At 29.0% G+C, this 17,667-nt stretch overlaps 2 long non-coding RNA genes across 5 annotated transcripts in view; one reads left to right on the top strand and one right to left on the bottom strand.

The window, feature by feature from the left end:
• Nucleotides 1–17,667, top strand: part of LOC107447500 (uncharacterized) — a 93,817-nt gene that overhangs the window by 13,491 nt on the left and 62,659 nt on the right. The window lies entirely within an intron of this gene.
• LOC107447501 (uncharacterized) overlaps nucleotides 1–17,667 on the bottom strand; it is an 82,443-nt gene that overhangs the window by 27,170 nt on the left and 37,606 nt on the right. Inside the window, exons 2-5 of one of the 4 annotated variants that reach the window (XR_001584534.3) lie at nucleotides 6,446–7,905; nucleotides 2,591–2,654; nucleotides 1,047–1,194; nucleotides 857–949 (exon numbers count right to left, since the gene is read on the bottom strand). This is a non-coding gene — a long non-coding RNA (uncharacterized lncRNA). Of the gene's footprint in view, nucleotides 1–856; nucleotides 1,195–2,590; nucleotides 2,655–6,445; nucleotides 7,906–17,667 lie in introns of all 4 variants that reach the window. The other 3 variants (XR_011638315.1, XR_006224769.2, XR_011638316.1) reach the window with 3 other exon arrangements.

Raw genomic sequence — 17,667 nt, 5'->3', positions numbered from 1 at the left:
CGCTCCTAATCAAAAATTTATCAATATCTGATTTTGTAAATTAAAGAAATTTCAATAATAAATAATTGTTTCTCTTGGATCTAAATTTGAACAATCAAATCAATTCAAATGAGTACAAATTTGAACAATTATTGTTTGGAAGTGAGCCGTGTTTGGAAGATTTTACCTCTAATGGAGAAAAAGACGCCGATGTTTTCACGCTGAATTTCATAACTATAAATTATTAAAGTGATAAATATAATATTTAATTTATTTTGACCTAAATTAATAGAAAATAATGCAAAAAGTATGAGAAATATGCTTAAAAATTTTTTTCGTCAAAGGGCTAATAATCCGTTATAACTGAAAACTATTGACTTATTTCGATACTAAAATGAGTAACAACAAAGAAGCAAATTTGATATCTTTCTCTTAACAACAAAAAATCTGGAAGAAAAAAGATGTTTAGCAATCACTTTATAATATAATATTTGTACCATGGCTGCATATTAAAATTATAAATCATACCCCAACATTTCATAAAATGTAAATTTTAAATCGTACTTTCATTTATTATTGCTTATTGCTTTCAATCTCATAATCGTTAAAATAATTCCAAAAAAAAATTAATTTGACAATCAATGGCTAATAATTCCTTTCCAAGTGAAATGAAATGACCCAGTTTTTGTATAAAATATATTACTAAGCATTAAATGTAAATCTTGAAATAAAAATTGATAAGAAAATAAACCTTTTGATAACCTTTTACTGAGTCCTTATCCTCAGCAGGGTGTATCATTACGAGAATAATAAACAATGATAAGTAAATGGTTTGGTAATGTCATTGAAAAGAAGGAAGTAAGAATAACGGCTTCACCTCTGTGCTAGGCTAAGAAAAATAAAGGGATGACCAACCCTTTCTCTGGATAAAAGGAGGCCACCGGGTCATGCATCCAATTGAGAATCCAGACTAGGGAAAAATAATAAAAAGGAATAAAATGGTATGGGGGGGATATAAACAGAACTGCAAGAGTCACTTAATGTAGTTCAAAAGAGAAAATACCAACTTTAGTATCATTTCTCTCTCCTAGATCTTTTCTCTCTTTTTTTTTCTTTCTTTCTTAGTGTTTTCTCTCAAGAGAGTTTCGTTCTCGGTTGAAGAGAAATCGGTCCGTAAATTTTCTTGATTGCTCTTCAATTGAGTGGATTCGCTACCTGAAAATTAAGTATATGAGCATCAAATTAAAGACTACGGAAAAAGATAATGGACTATAAAAACTATTTTAAGACTATAACATGGTGTTTAAAATATTATTATTTTTAATGTTTTTATTTATTGATTTCCTAACATATGCATTAAATTTTTTCTTTATTTGCTTATTATTTTAATCTTAATACTTTTTATAGTATGTATTGGGAAAGTGTTAGCATTTATTTATTCGAATAACATTGAGAAATTAAGTAGGGTAAAAAAAACCGAAACGCGATAAAACTTACCGTGCTTCTGATCCTATGGAAACATCAAAGTCATTTTTAGCGAATCTGTTGGAATATGATTTTGGTAAAATTAACAATAAAAAATGGTTTTTTAATAAGTGACAAAATTTGGAAAAAGTTATTAAATTTAGTTATTATATCGTGATACCTTAGAGCCTAGCATAAAAACCAGTTATTTACTTTTCAGTTTCGTATTTTTTACTAGATGTGTGAGTATATAATTTTACAGACCAGAATTTCCAGTAAACCATCATTATATGAACAGAAAAATTACCAAATGAATGGCGTATACTTTGGTCTTACTGACCAGAATTATGGTTTTCTTTTTTTTAGCCAGAAATGTCAATCAGAATCAAATTTTATCAGAATTATTTTCTCCATGAAAGTATGAATCTAAATATTTCAGAAAACTTTCTTTCTTAACTAATGGTGTTAATCAAGTACCGTATTAATTAGCAAGGAATACGTAATTTTTGAATTAATATCAAGTTAAATTGTAAAAGAATAATTAAAATAAATTAAAAAAAAATAATTCACCGTTTTAATGAATAGTAACCGAACGTCAGTTCTGCTACTATTCATGAAATTAATATTTTAGTGCAATGTTGAACTAAAATATTTATTTCTTGCCCCATTAAATGATTCAGGGGTTAAATTTATCCTTATTTCGCTCTAATAGTCAACATGTGTAAGCATATTTAAGAAGTACGATAATACGTTTCACTTTAACACCATATTCAGGTTGTTGAAAAACTGAACTATCAAGTTTAACATGCATATACACATATTGTTATACAATATATTTACATATATTGTTTACTTTCAGCTATGAAATTAAAAATAAACTTGACTCTGTCTTTATCACATTGTTTATAATTAAAATAAATTTCAATTAAGGAAAATACATAGTAAAATGTGATCGTTTTTATTATAATTGTTTGTATCAGATGTGGATTTCATAAGTGTTATTAAGTTTGTCTTTCATTTCTTCTATATCACACAATTAGTACTATATTCATACTGGAGCTATATACGTAAGCATGTAGCCATACGTAGCACGTAGCCCTACATAAGGAGCTTAAAACATATATATTATGTACTAGCTTTAGCATACTCTCAAGAAGATCCTAGTCGTTCCCAGTAACATAAATTCAATTGTCATTATGATCCACCTTGCCCTGAAAAGAAAACAAAATAGGCTTTAATATTATTTCATTATTAACATTTATTTTGATTAGACAGATGTTGAATGTATTTCTAATCAAAAGTTTAAGATGGATAGGAAATATTTCAAAGTATTTTAAGAAAACTAAACAATAATTTCAGTATAAACGTATTACTACATTTTAAATAATAATACCATTTTATATAACAGTAATTCTGTCCTTAATAAATTAACTGAATTTTGATGAAATAATTCATAACGTTTCCGAAACATTACTTAACTTAATTTTAGTGTATAAATTCACAGCGTTTCTGAAATGAGTAAATATTTAATAATTAGATTATGAGTCCTTCTAAAATCTTCAGATTACATCCTGTTTTAACCAGAAAAACTTTCCTAGAGTGTAAACCTAATTTTTGGTGATTTCCTTCTGGTTTGACATAACTTTGATTTTAGCATAAAGTACTATCTTATAAAAAGGAATACTGATTTCAATCAATGTTTGATTAGGAGGTAATTTTCTATAAATGAAACTAACGTCTCAGTGACTTTAAAATGAGCTAATTATTGTTTTTTGTTAAGGGATATTCTTAAATTGCATAAAGGGATTGAAAGGTAAATGATTCACTGAAACCACTCCCAACTCCGGTTACAGGGTGATCCTTTCATAAGAATCGTGGACTGTTAAAATTTTCATTCTAAAATTTTGGAAAATAAATGGCAGCTGTTTGTCCATCGATTAGCCGTAAAGTTTACGGCAAAGAACATTTTTTTCCTTTATGATTTTGAAACCATTTACGGAAAGTACGATTATAAAACCATGAATATAAAACTAAACAGTTTTTTAACAGTTTACAACTAGCATTTTTCAGAAACGCAAAAAAAAAATTATTATTTACCTAGACATAGGAGCTCGGTTTTGGCAGATAATGGGCATTGGAGAGTGCCGGACAATGGAAATTCTTCATGTGTTGAAGGAAATGGAGGAAATGTGATGTCACCACTAGGACTAGAACTCCAGTCCTGGCCATGAGATTGACAGATAAGCCCGCTCGGCTGTGACATGTACGCAGTAGCAAAGAATCAAGTAGCTTCATTAAATGGTTCTAGTTGGTGCGATAAAATTTTGGTTGTTTAACCGTATTAGATGAAAGCAGTTAATAAACAGTTTTTCTCAAACTTATCAGTTTGACTACCATTTTATTTATGGTTATTTGAGTGTTTTGATTAAATATGGTGAAATAACCATTCAATAAATTGTTATTAAACCATTTTTTCCGAGAAATCTCTAACAGAGTGTATATTTACTTTATGCTTTAAAAATATAATAAAATATAACTTTTCCATGAACATCATGAAAGAAACATAGTATATGTGACAATGGTAATGAATAGATTGCGTTCTCTGAAGAGTTGGATTAATGTTCTACAGTGGATGAAAATTGAGAGGCCCAATAGTATTCCATTGTGTTTTAGCTTTCTATTCAGTATATTTTTATTATACTTTATATATGTATATATTTAGGTTAGAATTGAATTTAAAATAGAATAGTAGTTACCAAAGCTTCAATATTCGTTTATAGTTCTAGTTTGTGACTTAAATTTAGGCTAGAATTGTACTTAAAATAGAATAGCAGTTATCAGAGCCTCAACGCTGATAATTCTAATTTATTGATCTAAAATAAAATATCTAAATGGCAATTGTTTTTTATTAATCAAAATGACGAATATTTTTACAAAATAGAATTCTGCTTTTTAAAGTTGTCGAAAATGTTTTGTATACTTGATAGCCGGAAGTAGTTTTTATTTTTTTCGATTCTAGTAAGTATAATTCTCCAAAGTATAAAGTTTCTATTAATCATATTTTCTTTAAATCTATTTTTTTTTCTTTTTTGTAAACAAACAATTACCATTTTTACACGCTTGTTATAAAATTGAGGCAAATAACTATAAAAATCTCATATAATGACTCAGATAAAAGTCAATCAAAACACTGACAGCCACATCTAAACATAAGGATTATCTTTTGGATATTTATGGAAATAAGACAAGAGTATACATCAATGAGATGGAAGCATATGTCGAGAGGCAGTAACCTTCAGGGCAATTGTCACCCAGCCCCTTTTCCCGAGAAAAAGGGGTTGAGGAGAAGGGCTGTTCTCCTCCGGTTGCAGTTAATGCCACTCATTCTGACCGAAACCCAGGGAAAAACAATCCACGTAATGGGTAGGCTTCCGATCACCCTTATATTTACGACCTCATCGATTGCTTTTCCTTCGCTTCATCTTTCTTTCATTTCATTCCTAGACTTTTCCTTATCTTCTTTTTCCCGTTCTCCTTCATTGCCCCCCACCTCTATTAGATGATACCTCATTGATCCCTTTAATTTCCGGGAACACATGCGATTCTTTTACACATTCGTCCCACACATTCTCTTCTAGCCTCTTCCGTTCATTTTTTTTCTCTTTTTTTTTTATCTTTTTGCCTTATAACAACGAATTAAAGTAAAGAAGTTGTAAAAGGTGCACAAAAGTACATTTTCTGGTCCTTTCCTACTGCTATCAGAATAGAAATATTTCTTAAAATAATTTCAAATAATCGTTTGTTTGCAATATAATCGTTTGCTGTGTATATGTTTACTATAAACTAACGTTGCAGTGTGATGTTCGCAGAAATAATCGTTTTCGTTTTGCTACACCGCTAGAAATTTCTCTGAAAAAAATGGCTAAATAACTATTTATTGAACGGTTATTTTACCATATTTAATCAAAACAGTCGAATAGCCATAAATAAAATGGCAATCAAACTGTTAAGTTTGAGAAAAACTGTTTATTAACTGCTTTCACCTAATACGGTTAAGCAACCCGAATTTTATTGCACCCACTAGAACCACCCAAATGAATCTACTTCGTTGTTTGCAACTACGGACATATCATAGCCGAGAGGGCTTATGCGTCAATCTCATGACAGGCAGAACTGGAGTTCGAGTCCTAGTATTGACACCACAATATTTCCTCCAATCTTTTCAACATATGAAGAATTTCTAGTGTCCGGCACTCTCCAATGCCCATTACCTTACGAAAAGCCGAGCTCTTGTGTCTAGTTAAATAATAATAATAGTTTTTTTTTTTCGTTTTTGAAAAATGCTAGGAGTAAATGGTTAAAAAACCCTATAGTTTTGTATTCGTGGTTTTATAACCATACTTTTGTAAATGGTTTCAAAACCATAATGGAAAAAAATGTTCTTTACCTTAAACTTTACGGTTAATCGAATGGACAGATAGCTGCCAGTTATTTTACCGTAATTTTGGAATGGAAATTTTAACAATGCATGTTACAATTACAAATAATATTAAAGATTTCTTATTTGTGAAGATTTCTTAAATTGTTGGTTATGAGAAACGATTCGTTTAAACATTTATCCTACACACTCCTTTTTTCTCTTCTTCCGTTCGTTATAAGCTGATTTTTCTATTTTTACAACGAATTAGGGAAGTTTGTTAAAGGTGTACATTTTCTATAACACATAAACTTTCCTGTGTTACTTGGCATCCTGTTGATTTGCTCCCAGATCTTTGTCGCACCGCATTTCGATTAAAACATTTCGATAAAAAAAAATATTTGAACATTTTGATAAAAAAAAATATCATTTTTAAAAAAAATGCGGATTTGAAATCAGGAATACAAAAGTAAAGCAAAGAAAAATAATTGTTCTCCAGTGATACATAAAAAACAAAAGACATTTAATCTTAACATTTTTATGAAAAATAGATTATAACATTTTCATGCACAAATAAAAATATACCCTCTAATATAATTCGATACCCAGTTGAACTAGCTGAATTGAGATCACGAAGATGTCGCTCAAAACTGAATCATTCTTCTAGTTTTTCAGTTGCACCGTTGGTTCTTATGTTTTTAGCTTTCTAAGAAAAGGGAGGGGGGTCTTCCTAAAAAAATGCTATCTTTTGGTTAGTAAAATTAATAAAAAACTCTTAGCATGTGATTAAAATAATATCGAATTCGAATATATAATCTCTCTGTCCGAATTACATATTTAAGGAACTAGTTCATACTGATTGTCCTATTTGGTGAGCTGAATCATAATTGCAAAAAGTGGTTGGTCAGATCAGATTTTTACTATTTGAATTTTTGCATTTTGTGAATTAATTCAATTTACTGTAAAATCACTGTAACTAATTAAATATCACCGTAAAAATTTAAGATACGCAATTTTAGGGGTAGAAATAAATTTTACGATGAAAGGAATTTATAGATGATATACCCAGGATGCTAATACGTTTAACCGCAATTTGATCCAGAATATTTTACAGTGCTCTTGTTCATATATCATGTTTATACTCGTATAATTGTATTACTGAAAAGTAATTTATTTTCTTAATTTATCATCTCTGTTTTTTTATCAACCATGTTAATTAAAGTAGTCTCAAATTAGTTTAAAAATTGTTTTTAAAATAAAAATTTAATCAATTTAAAATTTTAGTAAATTTTGAAATGTTTCGTACTGACACTATTTTAGTGTTTTATGAATTCCATTATATCTAAGAAACACTCCAATAGATGGCGCAAAAATAGCACCCTTTAAAGAGAAAAATTATTCAAATAAATTTTCGTAATAGAATAAAAATGTTCTGTTTTCAAATACTTCATATTTTTGTGTTTTTTGCTTGAAATGTCATCTGAATATATATTTTAGTCTGAATGTTAAGGGATATATTTAAATGACACTATTTTTTTTGCAACGAAAAGTTGTATTAGTTTAGAAGTAATTAATATTATGATTACAACTAATTGTACAAAAAGTAACTAAGCATTGAAAATAAAATAACATTTAATAAAATATTCGGAGACTACTTTTTTTTGCGATTAGAATAAAAATAGAGAGTGAAAATCAATGATGTTTGAATTATTTCGTATAAACTGTAAATAATGAACGATCATAAACAAAATTTTATATTACACCTTAGTGTAATTAAACAAGGTAAAAATTACTTTTATAACTTTTGTAATAAAAGTTTATCAAAATTCTGAAATTAAAAAATTCTATGTTTCCATTCTATGTAAAATAAAATAATTTGCCAATATGAGTGTAAAAACTAATGCCTCTGTAAAATATTTTATGCTTATTTTCAGCAAAGTTGCAAGGGAAGATCTTTATATTAAGCCATTTATCTTCTATTTTCCATTTCTCTTTTTCTATCAAGAAATCGTCACTATATCCAGAACAATTGTACTTCATCGTTTCTGAAATAAAAGTAAAATATGTGAATAATCAGTAAACACACACAAATTTCACACACATAATTCCATATTTATGAAACAGTAGAAATAATGTACATTTTAATTAATTAGATTGTATTTGTAAAGAGTAAAAACTGAAAAAGATATAGTTTTAACAGCTCTAGTAATTTTTTAAAAGTTATCTAAAATTAATTACAAAAATAATGGTTTCAAAGCTTTAAGATGTGTTATCAATACACATAAATAAAGAAAGAAAGGCGTGTATATTTTGAGACCTGTTAACCAACATTACTAACTTTTTCAGAATATTTATACGGTTTTAAAATTTTAGGCTGCTACCCAGAAATTTTTTTTCTAATATATTTAGCTCTCCTTTTGAACTTAATCAAATGACCAGCAGTAAAGCCCGAAACATGTATCAATATATTATAATTAAGAAATAAGTGACCCGGCTAATAGAGAAGCCTTTTCTGGTTATGTAAAGTCAGTTAATAACTTTTTAAACGTTCATTTTATTTTTAGAAAGCAAAAGGGATCTTCATTTACATTATTGTTTTCAATTGAAACCATTATGAATTTGAACGGTACATTTTATATTTTGATATTGAAATTTTAAAAGCTTCTTTTCTTGTGTAACAACCCGATAATCTCATAGTAACTGACTAAAATATTCTGCTTGTTGAATATACAAAGTATGCTGATTCAAAATAAAAAAAAGTATGCTGATTCGGTTTTGTTTTAAAATGATTTTACAAAATAAGACAGATATTAGCTTTGATATATAAATGAAAATTGTGTGTTAAAATTATCATGAATTTATTTGCGTAAAAAATTCCTTTGTTAACTAAATTGACTTTTTCACCGTATGCAAATCCAATTTGGGCAAATCAGTGGTTGAAAAATCTTCTAATTATTAATTTTTCAAAATATTTTTTCAATAAATATTAATAATTTATATTAAATCATCGAAATTAGAATGTTATATTTAAAAAATTCATTATAAACTTTGAATTATCCAGTAGTTTATATATTTCCCTCCTGCGCGTCTAGTGTCGGGCTAATCCAAGGTATCAGACAAATCAAATGTGGTTCTGTACTTCAGTAAGAACATGCCATAAAAAATATATATATCCCACTACCCTCTATTTATGCCTTAATTTCATATTTTGTAATCTGGCAGCTTAGCTACGAAAATATTTTAAAATATGTTTGCAAAATGTCAACATCTGTTCGCACTCCTCGCTTTTTTATTTGCATCGTATTTTCTTTGATTTTTTTTTTTAAATATTTGATTAATATGTTTTATTTTCGAATCCGGCTCTCGCTTATACTTTATCACACTATTGTATTGATATATTCCGGGCTGGCTATATTTACACAATATTAGAAAGCGCTACTGTGAGTTAACGACAATGTCGTTTTTTTTTTTCAATGTTAACAATTTTAATATTTTTGTGTAAATTTTAAAAATATTTAATCATTTTTCATAAAGGTTTTTTTTCCCTTTCAAAAAAGCGTTTCCTTTCTTATTGCTTACCTTCTTTTTTTTTTCGTATTTTTATCTGATAATGTGGGTTCTTTATATTTGCAGCTTATGCGTAGTTAATAAAACTTACTAAAAATTTACTTAAATTCTTAATTTTTTCTTCGAAAAAATGTGTTTCTTTTCTCACTGCTTATATATATATATATATATATATATATAAACATAGAGGTATTAGAAATATATGTCCAGACTAGAGTCCCATTTATTTCTCTGACACATTAAATTTCTGTGAAATCCTGTGAAGCATAAAAAATATCTAAAAGTCTCATGCATCAGCGATGAGAACAGTTCATCTCTTTGCAGACGAAGTAAGGTTATCGCTTATGGGTTGCTACATCAAGAAGATTATCGCCAAAGAGTTGCCCATAAATCGCCAATTCCTCACCGGCAATCAAAAANAAAAAAAAAAAAAAAACACGAAAGAGCACTTCTCATTTCTTTTTTTCTTTTCTCTAGCTTTAGTCTTCTTGTTCGGACTGCCAGAGAATTAAGATTTAGATGAGTTGGAAGAGGATAAAAAGGGGAAAGAAAAAGAAAAAAAAAACGGCTAGGTTCGGTGGTTTTTTTTTCAAAAAAAGAAAAAAGATGTCACTTTTCAAGCTATTTCCCATTCTCTTACTACTAGTACTTGGATTTCTTGGGTTAAAAATAACGGTTCTTATCGAAAGGACCGCTTAACTCTTTGTAGTCGCCGACTAGGACTTATGCTCTTAGGAGAAAATAACAAAACAAAAAAATTACACCAAATTTTTAAATTGTAACTCCTTATTGTTATAATTATAACTCTTAAATTGTAACTCTTTATTGTTATAATAATATACTTGTTCTTATTTCATATCTCTTTTATTTAGTTTTATTTAATTTTGCTTGGCTATAATGGGGTTTTTTCTAGTGTTGTAAAAGTTTTATTATTTTTTGAAAAGTTATGTTTTCAATAAATTCACGCTGAAGCGTAATTGGTAATATATCACAATCACTTTATTTACACAAGGAATTGTGATTTCAAGGTAACTCCTCCCATGTTTCTGAAAAAAAATAAAAAACGAAAAAAGTTAAATTTAAATCTAACGTATAATTTTTTTTATCAATTGCTTTTATTTAAGCGCAACAGAACATGGAACTAAATTCCATCGAATCACATTGTCTTTGCCCATAAGCACAACAGCTTTTCCTTGGAAAGCAATTTTCTTCTGAAATATGTAACATCTGAAAAAAAGTAAAATCATGGTATCGTAAAAATGTGTTTTTAATTTGATCAAAATTTTATTAGTAGGAAATGTATTGTCGTGCAATGTTTCGTTTTTAACTAAAATTAACTGTCATATATTGTCAAGATTAAAGAAAATTTGAACTCTGTCATATTAAAACTTTTTAAAATTTATTATCTTTTCCCATGCACTAATTGCCTGTGAGACAGTAAGCTCAGATAAATAATATGATCATTAATGAAATATACAATATGTACTATGAAACTCCTTAATTAACCAGTATTGATAAGTACTTATATCGTCTGAGTTCAGTTCAGTTTTCAGAACTGTTTTAAAAACTGCACCCAAAATTTATATATTCTTCTACGAAAATGTATTCATTTTATGCATTGATAATGTTATTTAACCTATTAATATCTTAACAACAAAAAGTGATCTTTATTTGAAAAGCGTTTCAATAAAAAAAGTGATAGCACATGTTATGTTTTTCCCCATTAGAATGTAACTGCGAACTTGTTGTGTCCAGGTGTACATAAACCATCTGGTTACATCAAAATGAATCATAATATTTAAATACAAGTTTTTTCTTTTTTGGAAGAAACTGTCCTTTCAAAAGACGCTAAGAATAAATGAGTTAATAATGAAGTGTATTAATTATGTTTTCCTTTAAAAGAAACTTAATTTTTAAACGTTTTTAACAAACGAGTTTTCCAATTGCAATTTTAAAGTTATCAGTATTTGCGTCAATTAATGCGTCGAATTATTCAATTTATTTTATTCTATTTTATAACCGGCCTTTAACAGCAGACCCAATTTTAAGTTTATTACTATCAATGTTCAACTCCACAGCCTTGTAATTTTGATCAATCGTTGGGACAAATTAGAATTCGTGGAAGATTTTTTGATTTGGGTTTCATAGAGAGGAAAACTTCGAAATACTCCCATGGTAAGTCGAATGGGATTCTAACTCATGATCCGTCTACCTCTGAGGATACTTTACGTTAGCATTGTAGTCAGTGCCGTAAGGGAGCAGAATTCATATCAACCAGCCAGTGCTGGGATTCGAGCTTTTTTCACCTCATAGGGAGGCGAATGCCCTATTCCCTGAACCACCGTTCATTCAATGTATTGATTAAGGTCCTTGCACTTTTGATTTTTTCCGGAAAATAGTAAACAAGATACAGGAAACTTTTTCCCAAACCGAATAACTGAAGCAGCGACGGCTCAAGGGGTAGAGCGTTCGCCTTCCAATGAGGCCAACCGGGTTCGATTCCCAGTCGAAACGAATCCGGATTGCACCGACCACAGTGCTGACGGGGAAAATCCTCAGTGGTAGACGATCATAGGTTAGAGTCCCCTTGCCGTCAGGTTGATCGTAGGAGGTTCTCGTGGTCTTCCTCTCCATGTAACGCAAATGCAGGTTAGTTCCATCAAAAGTCCTCCATGAGGGCAAATTTCTCCCAATACTCTATCCAGGAGTTCCCTTGTCTTCTGTATTGGGTTCAAAATTACAAGACTAAGGAGTTGAACATTAGTATTCGTAAGCCCAAAAAATTGAGTCGGCAATTCAACGACTGTTATATATATAAAAAAAAAACGAATAACTGATATTAATGCAAGAGGAATCATAATTTCGGTACCTAATTTTGCACAATCATTTCTAATAAAGTGAAATAAATTGAGCCACGAAAATGTAGATTAATAAAAATTACCAGTTGACTGAATATTTTTCATCAGGTAATATTATACCCGGTAATAAAAATTCTATTAATAGCCTTTGCATAGTTATCAGTGCAAGGATGCTATATAGATACATTAAGAAAGACTTTTATTTACTATGAAAATCCTTTTTAAGAAGTACTGAAATGAGTTTTTAAAGCTGTCTTTGAAATTATATGCCATCGGATTTTAAAGCTTCCTTATTATCTAATTCACTAACTTCCAAATGAAATGTGATTTATGTGTATAAAATTTTGAACCAAATAAAATTAAAATGCATTAGATAAGTGACATGTAGAGATATATACCACAAAACACACATTTTATATTTTGAGCTGTTTAGACTTTTCGACAGTAGTGTTTAAAAATATTATTTCCTTTTGATATCGAAGTATTATATGTAGTAGATTTGGTCATCATATCTGTCGCCAAAGAATGGCCATAAAACCGCCAATATGGTTTAAATGCAGGATCATCTAAAGTTCCCCTTTTGCTGCATGTGCTATGCTTCGCCCCCTTTTTCCGTTAACGTAGCATTTCTTGGTCTCTGGTCTTGTCGGCATTTCCAAAACTGTAAATCCTGCACTTAGGCTCTCATTGGCAACTGCTATATAAATCAAGGATAGCGGGGACCAAGCAATGATTTGTGGGAAGGGGGCTTTTCTCCTCTGATCCCCCACCTCTCGCCTGAGTCCCCCTTTATCCTCCCTCAATCCACCCTCCCAACATCCGCAGAAGAGCAGGAGTACTAAGTCATCGGTTGGGGTTGTCAGAAAAGAGAAATATGTAAAAGATAAAACAAAAAGTAATCTTTATGTTATATTTATTATTTTTTTCTTCATAAAAAAGTTCAACATCACCGTTATGATGATAGTCTCGCTATAGCTTTAGAATTATTTTTTTACCCTTCGTGTGGTATGTAAACACTCAATACGCGTCCTAGAGTTTCATTTTTTACATTTATTTACTTTGATGTCTTTGCTCTTTTAGCCTTAAACTGGATTTTTGTGGAAAAGCAAAAGTTACGGGTAGATATTTAATTTTATTATTAAAAATATATTTGCAAATAGGAGTTTAATTGATTTTCCCTATTATCCCAGATTTTTTGAGAAGATTTTAAGTGTGCCCATTCTTAAAGTATTGAAGAAACTGGATACAGAAATTAAATTTCATGAAGGTACAACGTAACTTAAGAAATAGTGGAGCGAATTCAATCTTAATATTCTTCACATGTGCTAAATATTGTGCTAAGATGAACATTTTTATCGTACTTACCAAGCATGATGCTTAACTTGAAGAGTTCAACTTAGCACCTTATTTTGTATCAGATTATGGCTCAAAATTGAATTATTAAGAGCGTAACTCTGAACTAAAAGATAAGTATTTATAATCCAAAATAATATATTTTAGAAGTCCGTATAGTGTAAAGTCGAGCGATGATTCTTAGAGTGACATATTAAATAATTCTTTTATCAAATCCGATATTTAGAGATTCTTAAAAATCACTTAGTTAATCCAAGGAAAACCTATCTTCGCTTTATAGTATATGACATATTTTTAAGATATTTTTGGAAAATGTAGATTTAAAATTCTACGTTTCAACAAAACTACGAAGGATGGTGTGGAATATGCAGGCATATTATTTCAATTAAATTTGCGTAATGGATATTAGGACCCTTAATATAGGATTGGATATCTGCATATAGTTTATGAAACTATCCTTTTACTATGAAATCAGTTCAATTTTGAATCATTAGTTTGGTTATTTTAACCCATAACACTGAGCAAATTTTCTGCAATCTTAACAGCGTACTAAATATGCAAATTGAGCCATAATATCGTGTGTCCAGATATAGTATAAGACAATTTAATCTGTTAAATGACATGGCACAATTCGACACCATATTAAAGTTGCGGAAAACGATATTATAATGCAACGCACTCAAAATTTCGATCAGTGTGCTCTTAGTTTGTTAGTAAATTTTCACTGACTGCATTCAGCTTATTTAATTGTAATTCTGATCATGTATTTAAATGAGTAGCGATGGCTCAGTGATTAAGACACTGAATTGTCATTGCGAAGACTAGGGTTTTTATTCCAGGTGGTGATTCGAAGCACTCTAAGCTTCAGTTAGATGGTTAACAGCTTGTCTGGGAAGTTTGTCTGCCATTGTGGAATCTTAACTCCCATCATCCCCTCGGCCCACAACAGCCTGTTCACTTTATTTTTTGTATAGTTGAACAACATGTTATTAGTTATTCCAGTTGGAAAAAAAAATTCTGGTAACAATTACAGTACTGTATGTTACTGTACTAAATGTTTTTGGTAAAAAAAAAAAATCGCAATTCTTGTTAATAAAAAAAAAATACACGGTTTTTAAACCTTTTATTTGTTAATTTTTCTGTTCACGTGGTGACAGTTTATCAAAAATTATGATTTTCAAAATTATAGTTCTCATTGCCATACATATAAAAGAAATACGAAACTGAAAAGTAAATTTGACCGAATAAATGGATTTTATGCCATTGTCTAAGGTATCTGCAAAAAAACCAAATTTTACCAAACTTAAGAAATTTTATTACATATTATAAAATTGTAGTTTATTTTTAATTTATCAAAATCATAACTTGGTTAAAATTACAGAGCTCCCTTGTGCTTATAGAGCCGGAAACATGGTAACTTTTGGCATATTTCAGTAGTTTTGACATTACTTTCTTTTCTTAGTGTACGCCTAAGTTTTTTTTTTTTAATTTTTTTTTTTTTAATATTTCTTTTGCAATAAGTCATAAGCTTAAAAAGACTAGTTTTTTTTGTAATTCCGATCTTAATAAGTTTACATAATAAACCTTATTCTAACAATTTTCTTTATCCACGAGAGAATTAAAATGAAAGTGTACGAACAAAGCTAGACTTCATCTGCATGGAACTAATTATTATCTTTCAAATCTTTTGGCGAAAACAAGGAACCTTCACCAATAATTAAATCCAAGAAATGTTCTTTAGAAAACAACGCAAGCTTATGAATAATGCATACAGCTCGAAACAATTACTATTCTTACAGTGCGGATTCTCCTTCTCATCTTGACTAAATATAGCTATCTAGATAAGGATTATGTCAATAACAAAAGAGAAAAAAAATTACCGCTCACTCAAGAACTAAAGTCTCTAAACAATTATGTTATTATTTTTTTCCATCATTGTGTTTTTGAAAAAAAAAATAATAATCTTTCTTAAAAGAAGACGTTTCATAACTGTTTGAAGGGAGGGAAGATTGTTTCTAATGAAATCCAAATAGAGAAAGAACTGAAAGGAAAAGATGAATGTAGCTTGGGAAAATGACTTTGCCTAATGAATTTCGCTTCTCTTGAGTGTGAGGCGTAATTAACGAAGAATTTGAAAGCGCCCTCTGTTGGGCTGCTGTAATTATTTTAGATGCCTACCGTGCTGCTAAAGGCTTAATACACTCGACGCTTTTGCTATGCAACACACTTTCAGGAGGGGGCGTGTATGTAATAATTTTACAATGGTTCTTTGTTGGGATGAATTTTAAAATGGTGAAAATACCAGGGAAAAGTATTAGAAACAAAGCTAGTTACAATTTTTGAAAAAACAAATTAAAGGTAAAAGTCACCGGTTTGCATCATAGTTTTTACCTTAAATTATTACTAGTATGCGACACTATGAAAAAAGACCGGATCAAATTACGGTATAAAGTACCAGCACTTTGGGTACATCATCCGTAATATCCATTTTTACCGTAAAATATTATACCGTAATATTTACAGTAATATTCATTTAATTAGAGTGATTTTGTGGTAATTATTACTGTAAAAATTATGGTATTTCAGATAATTTGCTCCGATCATTTTTGTCAGATTTATTATTTTTAAACGATTTTCTATTCCTTCTACTGTACCTTCAAAAATACCTTCTACTGTAGTTTTTTACAGTGTAAGTAAAGTAACTTAAGTTATCAGAGCCTTCACTTTTTGTATGATAGGAAGTAATTCTAAAAAGATAATGCAGCATTGAAAGCAATATATATATNTTTCAATGCTGCATTATCTTTTTAGTATATATACGAGAAGTAATCATTACAAGCTAAATTAAAGATATTCGAAGGAAAAAATAAAAAAATAACGTAATTTTTCTTTCTCTTTCTCCAATTTCGATATGTATCTACATTTCAATATTTTTCTAATAATAAGCAGTTATTCAAATATAAATTTTCTTAAAAAGATGTTTTTACTTAATGGAAGGATCAATTTGATTTTAAATACTTTTTACTCATTTTGAAATTGATCAAATTAGTAGTAGTTGTCGATGCATTAATAGAAATTGATGTATTGTAAAAAATTAAATATTCCAGATTAAAGTCTGATCAAGGCTGGATATTTCCATGAATAGAATAATTGACTGTAGAACTTAAGTTTCCGTAGAAAAATTTTAACTTAGTGATCACAAAAAAAAAATTATTCGTATTAGTGAAATTTTATTTTTTGCTGTAGAATTTACTAATATAACTCTCACATTATACTAATTCACAAGTGTTTCTTTGTCGTTTTGAAATTCCATAATCATTCTCTTCTATTACCCTTTGATTTTCATTGAACATACTTCTTAGACTTTTTTTACATTGCCTTGTATTGATTTACTTCAAAATAGGTGGAAAATATTTTATTTAGCATTTTAATAATTTATGGTTTTTAAATACAGCATGAAAGACCGACGTCTTTTTCCACGTTAAAGATAAAATCTTCCAAATACGGCTCACTTCCAAACAAATTTTCCTTAAATTTGCATTTATTCGCAATTATTTAGATCTAAGAGAAACAGAAACTTATCATTAAAATTTCTGCAATTTAAAAAATCAATTATTGACTAATTTTTGAATATGAATGAATTTTTTTTAATTTTAAACTAATTGCTTTGGATTTTATATCTTAGTACAAATATAAATCTGATAATCCACCTTTTTTTTCTTTCAGTATCTAGTAGACTGTTGATTATAATTAAAAAACACCAAAATATATTTTTACTTTTAATTATAAGATCAGAGAAAAAAAAATGTATAAGACGAGACTCTAAGGCCTCACCTGTCCCTAAAAGTTAATATTCTTAAATTGATTTGGAAAAATAAAGCGAAAATAATTCAAGTTATACTGTTTATCCAAACAATATGTATTAAAATATGTCAAAATAAACATCGTTATATGATTTAATTTTAAGATGCTCAATTTAAAGCAATTATAAATTAAAAGAAAGTTCAAAATTCTGCTGTCTTAATTTCA

This window comes from Parasteatoda tepidariorum, chromosome X2 (assembly GCF_043381705.1).
Source record: "Parasteatoda tepidariorum isolate YZ-2023 chromosome X2, CAS_Ptep_4.0, whole genome shotgun sequence".
Taxonomy (NCBI): domain Eukaryota; kingdom Metazoa; phylum Arthropoda; class Arachnida; order Araneae; family Theridiidae; genus Parasteatoda; species Parasteatoda tepidariorum.
The sequence above is the reverse complement of the archived record's forward strand: the minus strand, read 5'-3'. Positions and strand labels throughout refer to the sequence as shown.